The 24,650-nt window shown below is 33.7% G+C and overlaps 1 long non-coding RNA gene across 6 annotated transcripts in view; it reads right to left on the reverse strand.

The window, feature by feature from the left end:
• Positions 1–6,175: 6,175 nt before the first annotated feature.
• LOC141449072 (uncharacterized) overlaps positions 6,176–24,650 on the reverse strand; it is a 39,728-nt gene continuing 21,253 nt past the window's right edge. For 3 of the 6 annotated variants that reach the window (XR_012455325.1, XR_012455327.1, XR_012455326.1), the window contains exons 3-6: positions 18,203–18,421; positions 9,330–9,428; positions 7,669–7,889; positions 6,178–6,473 (exon numbers count right to left, since the gene is read on the reverse strand). This is a non-coding gene — a long non-coding RNA (uncharacterized lncRNA). Of the gene's footprint in view, positions 6,474–7,668; positions 7,890–9,329; positions 9,429–18,202; positions 18,422–24,650 lie in introns of all 6 variants that reach the window. The other 3 variants (XR_012455323.1, XR_012455322.1, XR_012455324.1) reach the window with 3 other exon arrangements.

The raw sequence follows: 24,650 nt of genomic DNA on the forward strand, positions 1-24,650 counted from the left end.
ACACGGGAACATGCTAATTCTGTTCAAGAAAGAAAAGATTGTTTCGTAGCGTACTTCTAGTTTTGATAAGAACATTGTTCTATTACACCCAGTTCTCCAATTATTTTTTTCCTTCTTAGTTCACTGTCCGGTGATGGATGGGTGTTGTCTGTAACGAGAGAACATTGCCTGGAATGCCGTAATTAAACAAAAAAACAAGGAAATATAACTTCAACTCTAAATCTTCGAGTGACACTTTTGTAGCAAAGTGAAGAACTAAGAGCAGTGGGAACCACAAGTGCTTATCACAAATCTTCTAATAAAAATTACTACTTTGCAAACTTAATGAATTGATTTATGTACTAATCACGAATAAATCTGAACACATCAATGAATTTAGCCTACATGATTGAAAGTGCAGTCAGAAATTGTAACTTAATTCTTGTTTTTCATATATAGAACCTCCCGGTGCACAAATACTTACGGCCTTTAATTATTTCGATTCCAATGTCCTTAATTGCCTCATTCTTAGTTCCCTAACTTCCTGCAACTATTAAATTGCTGGTCTTCCTGATCTTTTTCCAAAATCATTCTCGGTAATTTGTACTCTTGGCATCCACCTTCTAAGGCCATTCCAAATCAGTTGTTTCTATTGATAAAATTGAGCCTTGGACTTTCCTATTACTGTAATCCTGATCATTTCCTTCCTCAATAAATCAGCAACGTCTAAAGTGCATCTTTGAGCCTTTATCTTAGTAATTGAGTGTCCAAACTTCTTATACCAGAGGTCGGCAACCCGCGGCTTGCGAGCCGCATGCGCCTCTTTAATCCAAATTTTGTGGCTCTTCAGCCTGCCCAAAATATATTGAATATTTTAATTTTATTGAAACAAATGAAAATTTCATTTATTAAAGTAAAGATATTTTTTCAAAATGAATTTTAAATGTAATTGGTTTGAAATTGAATAGAATAATATTAAAATAAAGGACGTAATTATATAATACTTTCATTCAAACACAGGTTTAGTTATTATTTATTTGCAATATATAAAAATAAATTTATAAAACATTAAAATGTTATTGAATATCATAAAATAATATTTTGAGAATGCAAATGATCTGCAATGTTCTTTACTCTATCATTTTTTTTTTTTTTTGTTTTCTTTTTTTGGCATTGGCTTCCGCCATACAGCCAGCATCGTCTAGGTGCTTATCACTAGAATATCACTTACTCTCCGTTCTTACCTACAAATACATTCGCTTCACACATTCATCATTCTACTATATACCGCTATTTACATAAACTACTGCTAATGGATGGAGCAGCACTCTGTGCTCCTGCCATCCTTCTCGCTTAACCAAAATTAAAATCACGTAATCCTTCTCTAAGCATTTTGTTCCATTCATTCTAATTCGGCTATAGCTTCTAAATACATTCATATTTCATTGCTAGCTCTGCTATCGACTTAAGCACATAACTGTTGGTGGAGAATATAATGTCTTCGTAGCGAAATGGTGCATCTAAATACCTGTATATATCGTCAAACATTCGTTTCCTTTCTACCACATAACGTGGACATATCATTATTACATGTTTGAAATCTTCCTCCTCATTGCAATCTACGCAAAGAGGAGAGGACCTTTTGTTGATCCTGTGTAGATACGATCCGCACACCGCGTGGTTCGCTCTCAGCCTGCTTATTGTCGTAACAACCCATTTATTAGTGCCAGTTCCCTTAAACCATGGTTGTCTAGGTAACTGATCTGCCATAGTTTTATAGAATCTACCTTTATCACCATTATTGTAATCTGTCTGCCATTTTTGTAGTGCTGCTTTTGCAATTATACGCTTGATATCGGTGTGTGGTAATTTATAATTAGCCATTTCCCCACTATTGGTGGCTTCCTTTGCAAGTGTATCAACAATTTCATTCTCTTTTATACCACAATGACCTCTTACCCACAAAAAATTAATGCAGACTCCCTTCTCTTTAAAAATGGCAATAGTTTCTACAATCTCTGCGATAATGTGATTCATTCCTGTAGACTGGTTGTGTATATGTGATAATTTACACAACGCACTCTGGCTGTCACTAATAATGGTATATTTTTTCTCCGACAACGAATAAATATATTTTAAAGCCGTTAAAATAGCAATTAGCTCCGCTGTATAGATGGACGCCTCATCTTCTAATTTAATTATCGTAAAATAGTTCCGAACCGGATCATACACAGCACTTCCGACTTTATTATTGATTTTGGACCCATCTGTAAATAAACGATATGAGCCCGGAAAATGGGAAGAAATGTAATCTTCGAAGGCCGCAGTTCTCATCTTTTCCGGTACCTTTATCAAGTCGAAGGAAGTGTTAACACTTAATTCGCTCAATAAATGTTCGTATTTTAAGTTGTACACATCTAACTTATTATTCGAATATACCTTATCTCTAAAGGTAGAGATTCTAATAAAACTTTCTGTGTAAATGGGGCCTTTCTTTTTTGTCCAATATTTGTGAGTGAGGACTTCGGTATTTAATTGGCTTATTTTGTTATAAATTATTCGGTTCGTGGCTAATTTTTTTAAGACATATCGATCGGACAGTACTTCTATTCTATAAGCAAGCGGTAATTCGCCAGCCTCTGCGTACATTACGTCCACAGGTGTGCTGTTCAAGAATCCGAGACACAATCTGATACATTTATTTTGTATGCGTGAAGGGGTCGCATAACATACTTGCAGGCCTGACCGTACAGAAAACACCCGTAATCCAGTACCGCTCTTATTGTGGCCCTGTAGAACATTAGGGACACCTCCGGGTCCGCCCCCCACTTCCTGTGGGAAAAGGCTCGTAGTGTGTTGAAGTACTTTTCTATTTTTATTTCCACGGTTTCGATGTGTTTTTTCCAATTAAGTACTTTGTCCATTGTCAACCCTAGGAATTTTGCGGACATTTGGCATGGAAATTTCCAGTTCGCCAGTACCATCTCACCGGAGAGGCCCAATCTCCTAATTCTAGTAAATGGGCAGAGAACTGATTTTGGTTCTGACAGCGACAGCCCGTTCAGAAGTGTCCAGGATTTTAGGTTTACCATAACTTCTTCAAGCGCTTTTTTGCAATCCTCAGAAGTTTTTTGTGTTGTGTAGATGCACACGTCGTCGGCGTATTGTAGCATTTTAACATTTTCGACCAACACTGTCTCTATATCCGCTACATACATAGAGTACAGGATTGGGCTTAAAATGCTTCCTTGCGGTAAGCCTATCTGGGTCAGCTGGGGGCCTTCCAGAAGGTTGTTTATTTTTAAGAAGATCTGTCTGTTTGATATTAGTTCGATAATATTCCTAATAAATTTACCCGGCAATTTAAATTTTTCTAACTTTTTTGCTAGTATAGGTATTTGAACCGAGTCATAAGCAGCGGTAAAATCTAAAAACAATGCTAATGTTATTTTATTGGTCGTGAAACCCAACTGAATGTCGGTAACGAGCTCGACTCTATCATCCTTGCGGCTTTTGGTTAACTTTATTAAAATTATTTAAAGAAAAATGGCTCTCTACTTAAAATAGGTTGCCGACCCCTGTCTTATACATATGACATAACATTTCTCACTTTACCATTAAATATTTTTAAAACTGTATTATTTGATTAACTAAATAGGCTAGAATGGGAGCTTTGTCAAGCTTTGCTGCAGTTTCTAATTTAATGTTAAGAATTATCTAAAACATACAACAAAAATTCTTAGGAGAATTTGGAGGTGCAAAGCTTATATAAGTATACTCGTACAATAACTACATAAGTAAATTATTCCAAAAATTTCCAGGACTGTAATATTAATTCCTCAGCAGAAATATACACAAACTTCTCATTGGCTTAAAAAAAAGTCTTTTGAGCTGTCAGATATACATACGTCTTGAATATATCACGAAATTCAAAAACAAATTCTTTTTTTAAACCTCCTTACACGCACTAAGCTATTGTTACTACTATTTGATTAGCTGCTAGTTTTTTATTTAACATTAAAAATAGCAGCTAATCTGAGAGCAATAATATTAAATTTAATTAATTTCTGACTTCCAAATTATGATTTTCTCAAATTCAATCTGTATTAAACTTTTGAGCTCGAGGTAATAAACTTGTAATAATTAGCAAATATATTTTCTTATAGATGACGATACAAATTATTCAAATGGAATTAACTAACTAGCAAAGGACAGTATGCCTCTCACACTGGTGCATAGTACAACATGGTGTATGTAACAGCTTGATTAGATCATGACACTAATTAGTGCAACCTTAATTAGTATAGACTAGGTGTTGATAATGTGTTGGTATGGTGGTACAGGCAAAATTAATACGTCACTAGTATTGTGCAAATAATCTTGATTTAATTACGGAACTAATCACATTCAAGTTGATTTAGTAATTAATGGAAAAGGCCCATGTTTAATTATATTATAATTTCACCTTCTTAGAATTTAATTCTAATGTTCATATTCTAATGTTTAGACAAAAGAGTTGTGTTTACTTCTCTGATAAATAAAAACTAACAAAGAAACAATCCAGGATTGGGTTTACAAATAATTAGTAGAATAAATAATTAAAAGAAATTTTAATTTAAAAAGGAAGTTCAAGATTTGCATTTTAATTTTACTTTTATTACTAATTTATTTTAGTGATAAGTCTAACGAATTGTTTTAGAGCATTCTTAAGAATTCCGAGTTAACACCATACATCAGCTTTCAGTTGATAACGTGGAACATCTGGCAGAATTGTTGGTAAAAGGAATCTGCGAGATATTTGAGATTAGCTATACTCTATTCGTTCATTTTAACTATTATAGAGCTAGATCAAGGATTCCTAACGTCTACATAATCGGATCATCTGAGTCTCAGCTTTTCTCTGCAAACGGCTGAACAGTTGTCCTAGGGCAGTGCTTTGCAGAAACCGCTACGGACTGCTTTTGTCTTTTACCTTAGTTCGGTGTTGAAAGTACTTCAGTCACTAATAAATCAATTGATTAAATTAATAAGAGAGCTTCTAAAAGATTTCTTCTTAGTAAAATAATTTTTTTGTAAGACCGAAACAAAAACAGCTTAAACGTGCACTATTACGGAAGGAATGGAGGACATCTTATGTTTAAAACCATTTGGGTTAGCTTTCCGCTAGATCAATTCAGCTGTTTTGCGGCCTACTCGTTTATGAGACCTTTTCCTTCAAAAAAAAAAAAACTTGTGACAACCACCAGAGCACAATGCACTTCTAAAAATATGAAGAAAATTTCCATTTTAGGATACAAGTCTATAACTTTTCAACAGATGAATCTATTATTTTTTTAAAGATATGTCGCAACGACTCAAAGATGATAAAGAACTCTAGAGTTAAACCTTCCAAGCCTCTTTTATACATTGGGAAATGTTTAATAAAGTTAATAGGTATTTTTTGAGCATAACACGAAAATGAAATAAATACAAACTAATTACACCACAATTGTACACATGTAATTAGTTACATTTCATTTAATTTTTTTTTTTTAATCAATAAAAATGCAAATGTTTCTGTATTTGATAAGGAAAATGTGCGATAAATTGATGAAAACATTTTCATTTATCTACCTCATGTACTTCTGAATGTCAATCATTTCATTATTAAATATACTCTGAAATTACATAAATTGTCAGAAAATATTAATAGTCTAAAAAATACTAGCTGTCAGTCAGTAATATTTATTTCAATATATGTATCTACTACCCATTTTTTCCAGGAATCCATTTTCTAAATTAAAAATTAGATGAGAACAATCATACGACTTTTTCTTATCACTGTTAATGTAATTAAATGTCCTTAAAACTTTCGAGTTTGAAGGAAAAACTTAGTTGACTTCAATTATATACTTACATTAATAACAAACTAAATCGATAATGGAATCGTTTTAGAAAAAAATTGCAACAAAACGACAAATCTATTTTGTAAAGTAACATACCTTTCAAGAGATTTTATTCAAATTTAAAATTTTAAATGCATATTTTATCTTGTATTAATATTTAAAAGGTTTAAAATTCTTAAATTGAATTGTAATGGCACTTTAAACGAATGGACTACCACTTTGTCATAGAGTTCAAAGTGCACTACAATAGTACAATCATCTGCTAGAATATTACGCTTTCGCTATTAAGAGAAGTACGTTACAGTAAAAAAAAAAAAAAAAAAAAAAACAGGACATCAAGACAGATATTTCAGGTCAAGACTCAAAATTAAAAAAATATTACCATTACAAGCTCCTTCTCTTACTTAGTAGAGTCAGAGAAAGTAAAAATGCTTATAAATTGTAGCCAAATCTTATAAAAGAGCAGATTTTTAGTCTAATTCAAGCATTTTACTGGAAAACCTCATTTCTTTTCACACTATTAATCTCGGATCGGTTTGTTAAGTAACTTCCACTAATTCATAGGCTTTCGGAGGAAAAAGCAATTTATTGCTTTCCACTCACATGAATCTAAAAAAGTAAATTTCCTCGATGAAATGAAACTGGTTCATTAAAAAATGAATACAGCATTGATAGACGAAAATTTAAATTCAATGTAATAAAGCTAATTAAATTGGAATAATGTTTTAGTAAAAATTCATATAAAGATGTCATCAAAGAATAGGTTAAGAAATCATTATTATAATTCATTTTTTAAATAAAGTGATACTTAAAAAAAAAAGAAATTTATCAACTGACTAATAAATTACCTTCTCCAAATTGGAGAAGACTTGTTTATTAAACAAACTTAATTAAGAAATCAAAAATTAAATTTCTTCAACTATTACTAAATTTAAACACGAGTGAATGAGTATTTTGTTCAATAACACTCACATGCTGTTTGAGACATTTCAATGTGCTAGTTGCTAGAAATGTGTTAGGCTGTACATAGTATATGTTCAGATGGTGGCAAACATAACCCTCAGTCATTAATGCAGTCTGTTTCATTGGAGACACCGCATTATGATAATTCTCTCCATTTTGTGTGAAACTGGCGCTGGCTGGATACGTTAGGTCAAAGGTGGCTTTGCAATGGTGTGCCGAAGAACCCCCTTTCAGCTACAAACTGATCTCGTATACACTTTACCTTTATCAGGTTTAATCTATTTGTCAGCGTGGTATATTTCATAGTAAGTTAATCACATATATCAAACATTCATTATATCTCACCACAAATCTAAAACGAAACAGCATTCCATATTTCTGGGAGCTTTAGAGAATGTGTTTCTACCGTGGCTAACTTTTTCAAAGGGTAGTATTTTTATATTGTCAAAAACTCAATAACAAATGTTCTGTGTTTCATGAAAATAAAAGATCATGTCCTAACTCAGACGAATAATACAGTGCTCTGTATTAATTTTTTCATTGGTCCTTAGTCAGCAGAAAAATACAAACCAAAGTTAAAAATTACATCTTGTATGTCAACAATACTATCATCCTAAATAAATATTATTTTTAAGTAAAGGGTTTAGCTGAGTAAATGCGATGGGCTCTCGGTTCAAGATTTGGACTCTCATAGCTTCGAATCCAGCAGTGTATACTCAGAATTTGTCATCCTAAGAACCTCTACAGCTACTGACCGTAATGGGCATCAAGAGAATATCTGCCTCAGAGATGTTGATGCATATTAATTAATTAAATAATCATAAATTAATTTATCTAATACCTGCTGGCTTCTGACTCTAATTACGTAAAAAACCACTCAGTGACTGACAAATCTTTTTATTCACACATGCAAGATGTCCTTTACCATTCTTTCCACTAGTTTCTCATCAAATCCTTATCGCCCAGATCATAATACGTTCTTCTAGACTTTAAAGTAGGAACTACTACTTTAATTAAAAGTTTTCAATGAAGTTTTCTTGTCTCCAGTCAAGTAACTTTCATCTAAAAATCGAATGCTTCAACTTTAATTTTCTAACAATTTCAATAAAATAAATATTCTTTGATACTAAGTTTGCATCTCTTTAGTAATAAGTGAAAACTTTAAAAAAAACTAGATGGAAAGAAGAAGGTACAATATGTAGTTAGGAAATGGTGTCAGAGAAGTGAATCTTACAATTGTTTTATTTAGATTTTTTTTATATTGTACTACTTTCTGTAATTTTTTTTTTTTTTTGTCAAATAAATGAAACATTGCAAGTTATGAAGTATTAAAATTACTGTTTAGCCTCATTAAATGCTGCGGAACACAATATTAATATTAATCAGTAGACAAAATAATATAAGTTGCAGTTTATCCGCTAGAATTCGTTCTAGTCTCTGTTCTTAACCATAAAATTAGGGTCCATATTAGTTAACGTCATACAATCATGTATATTTTGCATTTCAAGAAAGCGAGAAATTTATTAATCTAAGATAACTAAAAACCGATAGATACACCTTCGCAGCAACCGCCAAATAATAGAGCTCAATAAAATCATTTTTGTGCTTATTCAAGCCTTTAATTTTGTCAAATAAAATTTATTTTTTCTTTTTATATCTTCTTCTTGCATTTTTCCATGATTCACTGAGCAAATTGTCTTTATTTATGCATTTTTAAGTCACTTCTCTTTTGGAGGTTTTTATTTATTTTTCCCTCTAATTAAATTTGTACTCTATTACTATCCTGTGTATATATGCGATAACTGTGTGGGAGTTAGAATACACAAATTGATACTCCTGTAAATATTTTGTAAATAAAAAAAAAGTCACTTCTTATTCTTCTTATAATAAAGGTGGTGGTACTATAAAAATATTCAAAAGAAATTAAAGAGATGCATGGCACAATATCCTCCTTGTCTCCTTTCAGAATCAATTCTGAAATTTCATTATCCATGTCTCCACTAAAAATCAATTCTGAAAATTTAGAAGATTGCAAAAAAGAAGTAACAATCTTGGGGCTGGTTTCAAGAAAATCAATTCGGTAACAACTGAAAAGAATATTTAGCACGGTTTTTAAAAAACTTTTTACAACTAAGTGATAATATTGACCGTTAGCTTATTTTCACAGTATTCAAACTGAACATTAAAATTTGTGATCGGTCTCTGAGCGAACAGTTCCAGTCAACTTCTCTCCCCACCTCTTTTTTTTTCAAACACATCAAATCAATGCTAATGAAGAATATATATTATTTAGATATCGTGTGCCTTACACCTTTGAGAATATTCATGGAAAGAAATGTCTGTCAAGAATTTCATACAAGTTTACAGGACGTTTCCTTAGCAAGTGTCATTGAACTTTATTTAAGCAATCTATTAATGAAATTCCTGCAAATTTTATTATTTTAATTTAATGTATTCTGAATTGAAGCGAACAGGATACGTAAATAAAAAAAATGTTTTCACCTGTTGCACTCTGGGAGCATACATTGATATGTTACATCATGATAAAGTGTATTATTTCATCGTGTGACATGTAATTTAGATCGTACGCCCATCACTTTACTGAAATAATAAAGAACAATTGTTATAATAAATTTTTTGCGTTGAGTTGATTATTGTCTTTTCAAGAATTTTTAATTTTCGTCTTTAAACTCATATGTAAAACTCATTTTCACAACTGATAGGCTTCCGATAGATTTGAATGTATTAAAAACTTTTTTTTAAGGTCTGTTTTTCTGATTTAAATTTGGAAAAATGTGAAGGAATATTTCATTAACAGGCATATTGTAGGTTCGGATGTAAGCTTTTTTGCATCATTATTGATTATTATGTACAAGAATTGACAACATAACTGTAATTTTTCACTGCACTATAAAGACTCCGAGCTTCAATGTCCTTAGGTGTTAACGGAAACTAATTTATGTTATATGGTTATAGTAGACTAGCCTTTCTTTTTCTTTCTTTTTTTATTTTTAATATTCGATACTCCACCTGTTTTTCAAAACCACTTAAGTCTTTCTTCAATTTTCGTTCCAGCAGTAGCACGGATTGAAGTGCAATCAAATTTAATTATTAGCATAACGTTCCTAAGCAGTTGCTACTTCGGATAACTTTGAGTGATTCGGTGATATCGAACAATAAAATTCAAATCGTCTGGCACTGGCTGCCTTTCTCAATTTTCGGGTGCTTTTGGCGTTTCCGGGCATTTTTAACTTCTGCTATTACTTGATTGGGAATGAAACTGTAGTAAAGTGTGCTACTGGGGCTTAACTAAACAAATCTAGTTGAAATCCTATGAACATTCCGAAGCTTGAATACTAAGAGAAATTAAAGGTATCTGAGAAATCTACTCTACATCTTTTAGATGCAGAGAAGGAGTCGATTTTAGACATTAACCAAGAGGCTACAAAATCTAAGCTTCTGAAATTTCCTTTTTCAATGTACTAAAAATGCGGCTTATGCTTACGTCCATCCAGTTTCCTAAACAAACTTCAACTCCAATTTCTAGAACGCTTAGTAAAGCAGTGTCAACTGAGGAGATTTAAAAGTGGGTGTGAAGGGTCAGGTTTGGCAGTTGGAGAGTGTTTTGCGCCTTCACATACGTTTTGCGCCGTAAAATATACAGTAAATCCTAAGCGAGTACAATGAGTTCTAATACTTATTACGATTTTCTCTTGCTAAAATGATTAAAATTATGACAAATTTTATTATATACTGGTCTATATTAAATTTCTGAAAACCGTTATCTGACTGGATCCGCCATAAATTAGGCTTACCGATAAATGAGGTTTCTACTTACTCTACCTACAATTGTAAACATCTCCGTTACATTAGGAAGTATGTTTTCATGACACATTTTCTCCGTAAAGCCACTTGAAATTATTCTTGCCAGAAAAATTTTAAGAACGAAAGTGATCGTTACAATGTAAACATTAGCAATCGCAAGGGAAGGGATTAGCTATGAGGTTAGCATACTGGACTCCCACGCGGAGGTCCCGGGTTCGAATCCAGCAGCTGACCCTTAGATTTTCTCTTCCTAGGAGCTTCTTACAGCTCACTGTCCGGTGATGGACAGTGTTGTCTGTAACGAGAGAACACTGTCCGGAGGCCGGCAGTGCACTGGAAAAAGCTCCGGGCGCTAATGACCTCAGCTGTTGATGCGCAAAAAAAAAAAAAAAAAAAAAAAAAAAAAAAAATTAGCAATCGCAAGTTGAATGAAAATTTTGTGGAGACCTCCAAAAAAATGTATTAGTTGAAAACAAACACAATGTCGATAGTTTGCAGTATCTCCATTTACAAACAGACCGAGAAAATTAAATTAGCCAGAATTTTGGAAAGTGTTTCGTTTTAAATTTACAATATTTTGATTCAATAATACAATTTTTATCGCTGAAAAATGAAAAAACTGTGCAGTAAGATATAAACGAATGCAATAAAATTGATTGTCTGGCTGACGGAATTTTAACTGAAACGATTAATCTGACTTTGACCAGTATAGTTACTTGTCAAGGTTTTGTTTCATGGAAATTTTTGTTTATTACAAGACAATACTTATTTTCTGCATTGCTATTTTTTAACGCGTAATTTTAAAATGAAATTGTAAAATACTACAAAATTTGAAAACATTTTAGAGGGAAGATCAAATATCCTCTCTCTCCTCTGGAATGCTGTCAGTTTTAACAAAAAATCTTTCAATTAGAACTAAAATGTCTTTAAATTACGCGGGAGGGATTAAGAAAATTTAAAAAAATAGGAGAGCATTTGCTATAAAAAAAAAAGAAAGTTTTAGCTGATTTCCTAATTTGGGATTTCTATTTTACTGTTAAAGCACCCTTTTTTGTATCACCTTAACACGAATTCCTACAAGTTGACTTAAAATTGCAGAGGATGCGTTATTGTACTGCACCAATTGTAATCCTTAATTTGAATTGCCGCTACAAAAGCAGTTTATAAACGTTCCTTTTGTTTCTAAAACCTTTCCCCCTGCTATTCGGTAAAAGGGTCCAAAACCAGGTCTCATGAGGCTAGAACAGCACTGAACTCAACTCACTAACTACAACCGTAATTAAAGCTTTTACATAATTAATAATGGTTTTATATGTACCTTCCTTGCCAGTGTTGAAGCTTTCAACTACTACAGTGGGTGCGGTGATAGAGGGAGGTTATGACGGAAGCAAAAAATGATACAAACGCATTACAAAGTTTTAGCTATGGTTTGAGTCTCCTGTTTGGTAGAGAGTTTAGCACGGATAGAGATGGAATGTTGAAGATAAAGTTGGGAGGGGGCGCAGTGGTGGAGATAATGGGATAGAAAGGGAAGTATGGTCCGGTCTCCATCTGTCACACACTTGTAATACATATTTGATAGTTTTATACATACATATAAAGGGTGAAGGACAAAGTAGCAAGGGGGGGGGTAGTAAGGTTCTGTAAACAACGAAGGGCTGACTGCTGTTTTACTGTTCAGCACCAGTTGGCCGTGTGCCCACTCTATACAAACATAGTAGTGCACTTGTTGAAGGGATCCAAGACTACTCTATGTATAACTACAAATAATAGGACTCCCCTCCTGTTTACATGCCTCAGGCTCTTGTGCTCAGTCGTCCAGTTTACTTCCACCTCAGCTTCCCCAGACAGCTTTCTTGGATCTTAAAGAGCACTCCATTAGTGGCCCAGTAGTTCATTATCAGTTAAGTTAGGGAAAATTCCTCTTTTAATAGATTCATTTTTATTTCCTTTCACTCCCGATATGAGGATATATTGCGGAACGCGACAAATTTTCGAAACTGGAGTTTTCACCCGAAACAAAAGTTCTGACAACCCCTCTCTCTCTCTGCATTTATAGTTAATAATTGAATATGTGAAAGGTATTTTCAAATTCTAGACGTTGCAAAATGAATTCTTAAAGCAAAATTAATACTCACTAATTTTTTCCATAATTAATCAAATTGAATAAAAAAATCGGTGTGCATTGCTTTAGGAGTGTAAGCCCCTAAATCGCGTGCCTTTATTGTATACATCATCGTCAAATTCTATAAACAAGCCGTATCTAAAATTTTCAGAACATTTGAAAATAATATGTCATTTACTCCAATTAATTAATAATTTTAGATCGATAATTCAGCGATTTTCGATCTTACGTAGAATAAATAAATATTACATAAATGGTAATTTGCAAGATCTATAGAATTGGTTTTGATATGTTTACCACCACTCGCCCACTGATTGTTTCTGCCGTGATGGATTATTATAGTCCACTTCAAGAAGATAGCCTGCAGTTGTAGGATGATTATCGTGAATTATGTTGTCGAAAAGGAAAAAGGTTGCAAAGAGAAGGAAATGTGTGCAGGAAACCCTTTTACACCTTAAGCGCTCTTTATTATAAAAATTAAAAATAATATTAAATTAGCTGGAGAAGAGATTAGCTGAATGGCTGGCTTCTAAATTTACTTGTAAATAGATGCCGGTTCGAATCCAGCTGTCAGCCAAAACATTTTCTTCGGTGTCGAACAGAGCATAACGAGAGAAATAAGTCGGTAATGAACTGAAAAAAAACTCCCGCCACCAATGAGATCGGCTGATGATGTCAGCCAAAACATTTTCTTCGGTGTCGAACAGAGCATAACGAGAGAAATAAGTCGGTAATGAACTGAAAAAAAACTCCCGCCACTAATGAGATCGGCTGATGATGGGCCTTAAATTAAAATAATAATAACTGAATAGCAAATCTTCTAAGACTGGACCGCTAAAGAGCTGAATAATAGCGACAAGGCAAAATGCATAAAGGATGGCGAAGGATATAACATATATATTTGTGCTAAATAATTTAAAGCACCTGATTGTTGAAATTAATCGACCGACAAAATGGACTGACGATAAAAGTAACAAACAGTAAATAATCTCAGGGTAATCTGCACAGACAGGAAGCCAAAAAGAAAAAGAAAATAAAATAATACAAATAAAAAATAAAATAAATAAATAAATTTACAATAAATAATTGTCTAATATATTACTGATTTACTATTGGGTTGTAACTAAGAAGTTCACATTTACAAGTCGAAGGCAGTCTACAGATGGATTATCAATGGTAAAATTTTTTTTCAGTTAGCTTAATAACCTGAAGTTAGGGGAAAAAGCTGTTAAAAATCAACTTGTTCTAGTTGATAAATATGAAGATAAAAAAATACAAAATATAATTGAAACGAAAATTAAAGAAACTTAAGTAATGTGTTAATTATTTAGATAGATATTTCTTCAATTTATTGGATGTTATTAAATAATTTATTTTTTCCCCTGTTTAAGATAAAAAAACAAAATCTAATACAGGAATAAAGTGGGAAGTTGGTGTTAAATCATTAAATATAAATGCTGGATTACTTTGTAGGTCAGAGGAATAAATTTTATGTATTTATTATTCACTAGGTGGTGACTTGATAAATATAATGGGTATATTATCTTAAAACCCTCCTTTCAGGATATCATTTATCTAATATAATAATCTTCGATACATATATATAATAATTTTATATAAATGGCAACTACAATGTTTTAAAAATTTAATTATTGATTTTAAAAATTATGTTTGGACTTTATTATTAATTTTTCAAGCTATATTTAAAAAATGACGCCTGAATTTCAGGTCAGTGAATTGTCAAAGTAGATAGTGGCAGAAAATTAGACATCAGTTAGCATCTCAGCTAGTTACAATTAACTGCTTCAAAATAAAAGCTGTACCATGAACCACGCTACTAGTTTGTTCCTCATGCAGCTACTTTACTAAGCAGCAAATGGAAAATAGTCGTTCAAGCATTTAAAGGAAAAAATGATATCTGAAGCCGTTGACAGGAGCAATTCTAAGACACATGAAGTGGATTGGATTGAATCTAGCAAAGTAACAAGGTGCATTGCTGTGACTTTGTGCAAATTAGTTAAGTTTTTAACAACAGGATTAAACTTTTCTGAATAATTATCAATATGTGCAAACAGAGATTGCTTTGATGAGGTTTTGGTCAAAATCGATCAATTGGAATTGCTAAAATTGATTTTCCACTTTTTCAAGATTCTCTTAAAAAAGCCCATACGATTTTTTGGGCCAATTGTATGTATATCTATATTTCATTGAAAACTTTCTTTTTTCAGGAAAATTCGATTAAGGACATTTTTTAAAGAGGCAGTAGGTTAGGCTTCCCTCCTACTGGTTTAACAGCAGATTTAATTTGGTTGGAAAACTACCAAATTCCAAAGGATTTTACAAATTAATATACGAGGGTCGTTTGAAAAGTCCGTGCAAAGTCAGAGAGATAGCACTACTGGCGCGTATCGCGGTTATGTTTAGTTAGTAGCATCTCTTGGAAGAACACACACCAAGTTTCAGCCAGATCGGTCTATTTCTTTGTGTTTGGCATTCGTTTGAATCGAGGAAGTCGAGTGATTTTCAAAAAATGGACGAAAAAGAATTTCGTGTGTTGATTAAACACTACTTTATGAAAGGCAAAACGCCTCAGGAGACTAAAGAGAAGCTTGATAAACAATATGGTGACTCTGCACCTTCGATTAGAACAGTTTATTAGTGGTTTCAAAATTTTCGGAGTGGCCATATGGGCACAGGTGACGCTGAACGTTCTGGACGCCCTGTTGAGGTTACTACTCCAGAAATCATTGATAAAATCCATGATATAGTGATGGATGACAGAAGAGTGAAGGTGCGTGAGATTGCTAGTGCTGTGGGCATCTCGAATGAACGGGTACATAATATTTTGCATCAACATTTGGACATGACAAAGCTATCCGCAAGATGGGTGCCGCGATTGCCCACGCTTGACCAAAAATGAAATCGTGCAAGGACGGTTTGCAGCTGTTCCAGAAGAATAAGCAGGACTTTAAGCGTCGTTTCGTCACTGTGGATGAAACATGGATACATCACTACACTCCTGAGACCAAAGAACAATCTAAACAATGGGTTACCAAGGGGGAATCTGCGCCAAAAAAGGCGAAGACCGTTCCTTCGGCCGGAAAGATTATGGCGACTGTCTTTTGGGATTCGCAAGGAATAATCCTCATCGACTATCTGGAAAAGTGTAAAACTATTACAGGTGCATATTATTCATCGTTATTGGACCGTTTGAAAACCGAGCTGCAAGAAAAACGCCCACGATTGGCCCACAAAAAAGTTCTTTTCCATCACGACAACGCACCAGCTCACACCTCAGCAGTTGTGGTTGCAAAATTAATGGAAATAGGGTTCCAACTCGTTTCACATCCCCCCTATTCTCCAGACTTGGCTCCCTCGGACTACTATTTGTTCCCCAATATGAAGAAATGGCTGGCGGGAAAAAGATTTTATTCAAACGAGGAGGTGATTGCAGAAACGAATGGCTATTTTTCAGTCTTGGACAAATCCTATTATTCGGAAGGGATCAACAAACTAGAGCAGCGTTGGACGAAGTGTATAAGCCTAAAAGGAGACCATGTTGAAAAATAAAAAAGGTTTACCCCAAAAAATTAAGTACTTTTTATTTTTGCACGGACTTTTCAAACGACCCTCGTAAGGGTAATGCATTGTTAATGAGAACAATCTTAGCAATGATTTTATAAATATAAAATATATATATATTTTATAATATATATATAGATATATAATAAATATATATCTATATATATATATATAGATGAGAGTAATTAAAAGAGCAAAGAAGTGACTAGTTGGATACGATGGATTTACTTAAGCAGAGTAGACGGAGTTTCCCATCCTCGGGTTGGAAGCATTAAGAAAAGTCATTCAAGAGTAAAAACTGGCAAAGAGACAATATTATTAAATATATATGTATATATATTATTTTATTTGGAGAACAAATCCTAATTTCGGGATAAGAGATACTAAACTCCTTTTTCAAGCTCCTAAGCTGCAAATAGTGGTTGCAGAGGGCGGACAGTCAGGTTGTTGCAGTACAGACTCCCGAATATTTAGCAGAAACAAAATCAAAACATAAATATTTCCTGGTCAGGTAGCACGAACTCGTTATAAAGGTTTTCATCAGAACTTGCACTCTCATTCCAATCCTCTTGTCCGCCACTTATCATCTCATCACCATCCAGATCATCCTCCCAGACGATTAAAACGCCAGAGGCCTCGCGATTTTCTCTCTTCTGAGGAAAGTAGCTAATCCTGGAGACGACTTAGGGAGTGTTATCACTGGGTAACTTCTCCCCTCAATTAGTTAGTTTGATGATAGTTATTGTCATTGTTACTTATAGCGTGTCTAGTGCTGGTGTAACTTTACAAATAAATTAAAAAAAAAAAATTCCTTCTTTACTAATACGAAATTCCAAATTATTTCTAATTAAATACAATCAGAGGATAATTATACTTTATATTTAAATATAAACAACAAATTATGATATCTCAAAAATTTGAAGAAATAAGCGTAGAAGAATTTGGGTAGGGTTCAAACCGTACCTAAAAACTCCTGCGCCTATTGCTGATGGCAGTTATAGCTATTGTTTGAAGGAAGAGCATGTTTAATTGCGAAAGACAGTGTATCTTGAAACGAAGCTAACAACTCTAAATGTCTTCTCGGCCACACTAAATAATTTATCAGCATAGACCTTAATGAAAGATTACTACTACCATGTTAATGACCTCGTTTAGTTCCTGACTCAAGAATTCCTCATTTCCATTTTTATACCAACAAAATGAAGTACATAATTTGAAACTGAGACGGTCTTGAGCTCTTCAAAAAATAGTACTGTACTCGATCGGGCATCGAGGCATCGTCTAAGCGAAAATATGAAAATATTCGTACTTATTACAACATCACAAAATTAATGATCACAACTGCTGGCGAGTTCCGCAACTCCAAAACAATAATTGAATGACACTTGTACAAAACATATTGTTAATGCTCTTCTTTTTTTTTTTTTTGGTGGAGTGGCTACTTGCCCCTTCCTTACACCCACTCAGTGTTAATTGAGCAATAACCACTTCCTAGCGCAGCAATTCTGTTGAATTGTGAATTAGTTTCTGTTATTATTTTTGTTTTTTCGTAAAAACTAAATCACTACACTTAGCAAACAACACTACTTAACCAGTTACAAAAAGAACAAGACCGTTTTTACGGGAAATTCTAAAACTCAATCTTCATTTAAAGTGTTATTTTAAGGATAAAAATATTTTACCAAAATAACACTACAGTCCTTTTTGAGAAAATCGTGCAAAACTGAAAAATCCAGTGAGTAAAATCGAAATTAAGATTAAAGGAACCAGAAGTGAAAACAGTAGGGAACAAACTAATGGCAAATTTAATCCATGTTTCTCTCATACCCACTCACATACATACCATGCGTATAATACAACCTTTTCTTATTCAGAGGATGTTCTTATTATCGTAAATTTAAGATGATTACAGAGTTTTCCTCTTACAGAAAGACATTTATATTCTAATTCTTATTTCTTGTTGTTAACTATGACTTCTCTCAATTTAGGTAAGTCCTACTCGTCCACATATAATTACTAAACTTTCTTGATTAGAGAGGATGCTGCCACTGCTAAATCCATCCTGAAAGTAAAAACAAAAATATTATATGTCGTATTGTTAAGGCAGGCATCTTTGTTCTACGGTATTTTTGTAACGTTTTTGTGCGTTTAACATATTGAGAACAAGTTTTAAAAAGGAAAATTTGAAATATATCTTTGAAAAGAAACTGACGTTCTTGCATTTTTGACCTTGAAAATTAAGGATTATTTTTGAACAAATCAAATAATTCTCTTTGTAAATTGTAATCATTTGGATTAGAGTTTCATCAGGACTTTACAGTATTTCACCATCTTGCCCCCCCCCCTCGGGACAACTGCTCTTAAGTGCAGACTAACAGAGACGGCATGAAATCTTGTTTCTCAACGGTATGTACCTGAAATGAGTTACACCTTAATCTCTCAACTCCTTCAATTTGCAGAGTGGTGGATAAAGGGAGTCATCCACAAAACATCTCGGGAATTTGTTTGGAAGAGGAAGATGTGAATATGGCGCTAGAGAGCAAGTTATCCCAGACCATTGTTCCCCTCTCTTTCTAGCACTTCCCGTTGCCCAAACCAAAGTGTAATGCGATCCGTGTCGAAGAATGAATGGCACATGGGTGACTAAGACGAAAAGGAAGTTTCCAAGGCCTTTTCGAGTAATCAACCTTTCCCAGATATTGACACTGCTTTGGGAGAGAGCATTTGACCTCTCCAGAAAGCCTACATGAATGTAGGTCATTGGAGGGAGACATACCCTGCTTTTGGGGTTTTCCTATTTCTTCCCAGAGATTCCTTAGAAAATCAGAATTGGAGAGACAAAATAAATTTAAACGAGGGCTGCACTACCATATTCTGAAAAATAAGTAACAAGTGAAAGGGAGAAAAAGAAAGCAGGTTAAATTATTATTTGTAAATAAATACCCTGGTCCTTTTAACCTGTTTTAACATTTATAGCGAGGTCCTTAATCAAAAGTAGGGTCAATATTAAAACAGATATCGAACCAGTGCTAACTTAGCTAGACCTTTACTTGATTTATTTATTTTATCTTAGTCTGGAAAATTAAATATTTAAATAGAATTAATGCCCGTAGCATTTGCTTTCATTTTTACAAGTTTGTTTGTTTTTTCTTGTCGCTTGTAAATTAATGAAATTATTAAATTAAAAACTCCGAATTTCATATTAAGAATTCTTTTTAGCTGTTGATTTATTTAATTAAATTTATTGTTTCTATACTGCTAAAGTTTTGCATCGAAATTTCAAATTTTCTTATTTTTTTTCTTTCTCATTTCTCTGGCTGGATAGAAGTGTGCAAGTTGCTTTTGTTTTAGACAAAGGATGCCGGACTGTTACAAAGAGAGCACCACTACCGGTAGCAGACACAATAGTTTAAAGCCACACTAGTGTTCCGGTAGAAAGCTGTGTAGAAGCTGCACACCAGTTAAAGGCAGCAACAACCCTGACGACACACAAATCAGGGCGCACACTCTGTCGCCATTGTTATTGTCCACCCCCTGTACCCCACCGCACTAGCTTTGAATTATTCATGGGGGTGGAGCCTGGTTGTCATGGCAACCAGCCCCTCTAGGCATATTTATAATGATCAAGACAAACGGACCTTACAGTGGCGCATTACTGCGGCAGAGTTCTCTCCCTCTCTTTCTCTGCACCGGAAATACAAATAATCATAGGGTTCCTTTATCTTTTCTAGAGTTTCGAGTGGATAAGAGTCTGAAAGGCTGGAGTGGGAATGGTATAAGAGTGAGGGAGGGTAGATGCTCTGCGTGGGTACTGGATGCGTCTGAGGACGGGATGCTGTGTGTATGTGAAAAAGGAAGGAAATAAGTTAAAAAATAAAAATAAAGAAAAAAAGAAAACTACCAGAGTAAGGGAACCTACTCACCAGCGCACGTGCTCACTGGTATAGTTAGATGAGAGAGGCGGCACGGCGGCGGCGAATAAACTCGGGGGTGGAGGGTGAATGGGTTAGCGGAACAACTTACTCAATGTTTCAGGAGACCTTGTGAACCAGACAAATTGCTAATCTTCCTCTTGGGTTTTTATAATTCTTACTGGAAAAAGAAGAAACCTTATTTTGGTCTCAACAAAATTTTTACCCAAAACCTAATACTATCATCCATGTATGTGACTTAAAACAAGGGAATAATTTATTATTGAAATAACATTATGCATACAGGTTAAGCATGAACTTACAAAGAAGGCATACTCTCCACTTATATATTTTTTCTTTACATTCTGTTTCTACCAGGGCCCAATTTTACTTTATCTTGCTATTTTTAGGAGGAAATATTGGGATTGTGGGAATATTTTCGATTTTTGTTTTTTTATTTTTACAAATTGGTGGCGGTTAGCATTATTCAAAATGATATTTCGAGTAGGTACCACCAGAAAACTATAACCATTAAGAAGTTTTCAAAATCAATTGCAAAATCCAGAGGTTTTGTTCCTAGACCAACAAGGGGGTCACCGCAATAAGCATCCTTTGGTTGGGTGCTTGAAAAGCAAAACCAACTCGTGTATCATCTAATTTATATAATAATTTTCTAAGAAAAATATAATAAAAATGACCTATTTCTAAATGAAACCATCAAACGCAAAAACGAAAAATCTCAAAACAGTTGAATACATATTATTAAAATATCAGGACGAATCCTATTAAATTTTAAAAAACCGTGACTCTAGAGTCTTGGCGCTTTCATAAGAACTACTTTTAAAATGCTTCACTGATATTCTTTTAACTTAATCATACTTTATACGGGCGTAAATGTATTAGAAAAGGTTTTCTTTAGAAAAATGAGAGTTTTTTTTCAATCCAAACAAAACTTAATAAAATTCCAGTTTAAAATTACCAACTGTTAGAAAACATCAGAAGCTTAAAATTGGATTACCATTGGAAATACGTTTATTTTGTTTATGTTGTGCGTGTGAATTTAAATAAGATTTCTAGGGCAGTGTAAGTTCCATTTTTGTTTCGAATATAAAAATTTAATGTAATGACAATAATAAAAAGAGATGATTGTAAGTATGTTTACAGATGTTAGTAGAAATATAAAAACCATTATATATCCAATTTCCTACAATGCCCTCTAGATAGTAGTAATAAAAGAAGTATATTTGTTATGGTGTAAAGAAAAATAAAAGGAAATAGCAATATCTACATTAGTTACCTCTTCCAAAAACTCATTGAGTCTTTTTTGAAAGGGAGGGAAAATGGTTGTAGGGTTTGTACGAAGTAGGAAATGTGTTCTAGAGAACTGCTGGCTGAATTATTTATATCGGATTGGAAAAATGTAGCAATTGTAAGAGAAGGAAAAACCGTCGGCAACACTACAACAGCAGACAGAAGCTGGAGAAGGTAACAACAGTAGTTTAGTGTGCGTGTATACACAGTTTAGCTTTTTCTCTTACATTCTCTTTATTTGTTCTAGTTGCCGGCTTCTAACACTCTTTCTCACAACATCAGATAGGAACAGGACTGTTCACTGTGGCGCACAGCCCACTAGTGCTTCAAACCAGGATACCTAGTCCTGGTACTTCATGTCTCCTTCATAGATACGGTTCTCCACTGCACTATCCACCCAAAGCCAGCCAGTGTTCACTGCGCTACACATTCCCTCACTACCACTCCTCCATCTACCTCGCTTCCGCCCACACCACTCTTCTTTAGTCTACTCAAATTTTCATAAGCTTCAAAACGAGTGTGTGAATAAGCTTGGGAAAATTACTAATCTCACAGCTAGCACAAGCTGCGGATTTACCACTTTGGAATTAGGTGTACTCTTTAGAGTTAAGGCAAGGATTATATTTATATGTACAGAGTTTCAGGCTTTAGATGATTAAAGGGAAAATATTTTATTATTTATAAAGGGAATTTCCATCGAGAAATATTTCAAAATATAAGAGGAAAATATATTATTTTGTTATAAACAATATTTTACTGAAATAGTGCCTAATAGAAGTTGAAACATTATTTCACTATTTACACATGTTTTGAACGAATCACTGCAATGTACTATAACATTAAGAACTAATAAGTAAGCTGTTCTTTCTAAAAATAACACTTTTTTTCCTCAAACGAAAATGGGAGTCGTTAAACTGTGTGTTAAGAGGGGATCCTTAAGTTTTTGTAAGCAATCATTTTCTTCCAACTCGGACTTGTTTCTTTAATTTTTAGAAACATTATATAACCCAAAATATAAGAATAGTGAGGTGGCCATTACATTTGTTTCACTAATATGCGCATGCAATATCTCTGGAATATTATATCCAACGTAGTTTGCTTATTTTCTTTAATTCTGAACAGTTTTGGATTTTTCGTCCATATCCAGAAATGAGGTTCTCTAAATGAATTTGAATTCCTCTTATAAACTGTCACAGCTATATAGCTAAATATTTACTGATTTCTGATTACTGATTTATTTAGTTTCGTTTCAGCAAATACGGAAGAAAGTTTGTAATGAATGGAAGAAAGAATAATGCCGATTTCCGACATTATTTTTTACTTACAGTAAGCTATCGACTTAGGAACTAGGTCATCTTCATGGCTTATGCTATTGACAATTACAATATTTTTTATCCTGTTATTTTAATTGTGTCTTCAGCCCTGTCTGCTTATAAAAATATCTGCTGTACAAAATATTGTAATTGCCAATAGCATAAGCCATGAAGATGACCTAGTGCCTAGGTCGAAAGCACGGCAAAACTAAAAAAAATCATGACATATTGTCATTATTCTTCCTTACTTCTGGATTAATGAATCAGTCACCAAAAACTATGAACAATATTTGTAATAGAAGTCAAATTCTCTGCTCGAAAGTGATGGTGTCTGAATGAAAGCTGGTAAGTAAGAACTAAAATGGGCAGTTAAGAAGAGGAAACACTTTCAATGCCTCTAACAGAAGTGTCTTTTCTTTGCCCCAAAGAAGAGTCGAAAAGACGCGAACACTATTAATAGATCGAATCTCTCAGAACTTACAGCCAATCTCCGGATCAATCTTCATTGGTAAATACTCTCACCATCGCTCGTTAACATAGTCACTCTCCGTTCAATCAACCAATGTTTGCTCTATTCAACTACTTCTTTCATTCTACTACCATGCATTAAAGTGTTAACCATGCATCATCTCTTACATCATTACTACACTTCTTTTCGTTTATCAGAAAGCATTCTCCTTCATTCAGTCACTACAATGAGCATTGCATGAAAACAAGGTTTTATTTTAGATACTGAGATAAGAGTGGAAATATATAGGGAAGAGATTAGTCGGTAAGGTGTACTTGATTCCATTGCTAAGATCGAATCCAGCTGCTGGCTATTAGATTTTCTTTTCCGAGGAGTTTCTTACAGCTCACAGACCGGCGATGGACAGTATTGTCTGTAACGAGAAAACGCTGTCCGGAGACCGCCACGATTTATGTATGCGAAAAGAGAACGAAATTTCTCCAAAACTACAAATTGCAGGAAGCTCAAATATTTTATAACTTTGGGTACCAATCTTTGGGCCAATTATTTAAAAGAATTTTTTTTTTTGAACTTTTTTAAGAAGTTAAGCTTCGTGTATATATTGCATAAATTTAGGTAATATAACTTTTAAATGAAACTCCTTCTTAAGAAAATTCATTTTTGGGCAGTTCTTCAGGTTAAAGTTAGGTTTCTTCCTAATGCGTTCCATCTTAAGAAAACTTTAACATACATCCTTAACTGTTGCGTAATACGGTTTCTGTAAACGGTTCGGTTTTATCTCGTACTTAAATAATATTATTTGGAATAAAATATTTCGCTAAAATTCTAAATTTGCAAAAACTTCGAGGAAAATTTGTTTAAAATCAAGAGAAATATAGCAACTAAAATTCTTACGAGAGTCTCACATTAAAATTTAGAAATGAGGGTGTACTAAGAAGAGTGCATAATTAGAATGAATTCAAAAATGTCTGGAATCTTTTTTTTTGTGCCTTTCTCTGAAGTAGAAGTGTGGTTTTTTGTTTTTTTAATTGGTTCACATAACATCATGGTGAATATGAGTTCGTATGTGTCTTGTATGCATATCTATATACATTAGAGTTGGAAGCCTGAGGCAGATTGGGTGATTGATTCTGGGGTCAGAGCTTCCCAGGATCCAATCATATGCTCCCATCCGACCGGATAATTAATAACATACATATATACAAAGTTACATATGTATACAACACGTACAACGAACATATATCAATCTAGTCTACATCTGATGAACAAATTTCAACGGTGAAACAT

Source organism: Rhodnius prolixus, unplaced genomic scaffold (genome assembly GCF_049639745.1).
Source record: "Rhodnius prolixus isolate KJV_2025 unplaced genomic scaffold, Rpr scaffold_2, whole genome shotgun sequence".
Taxonomy (NCBI): Eukaryota; Metazoa; Arthropoda; class Insecta; order Hemiptera; family Reduviidae; genus Rhodnius; species Rhodnius prolixus.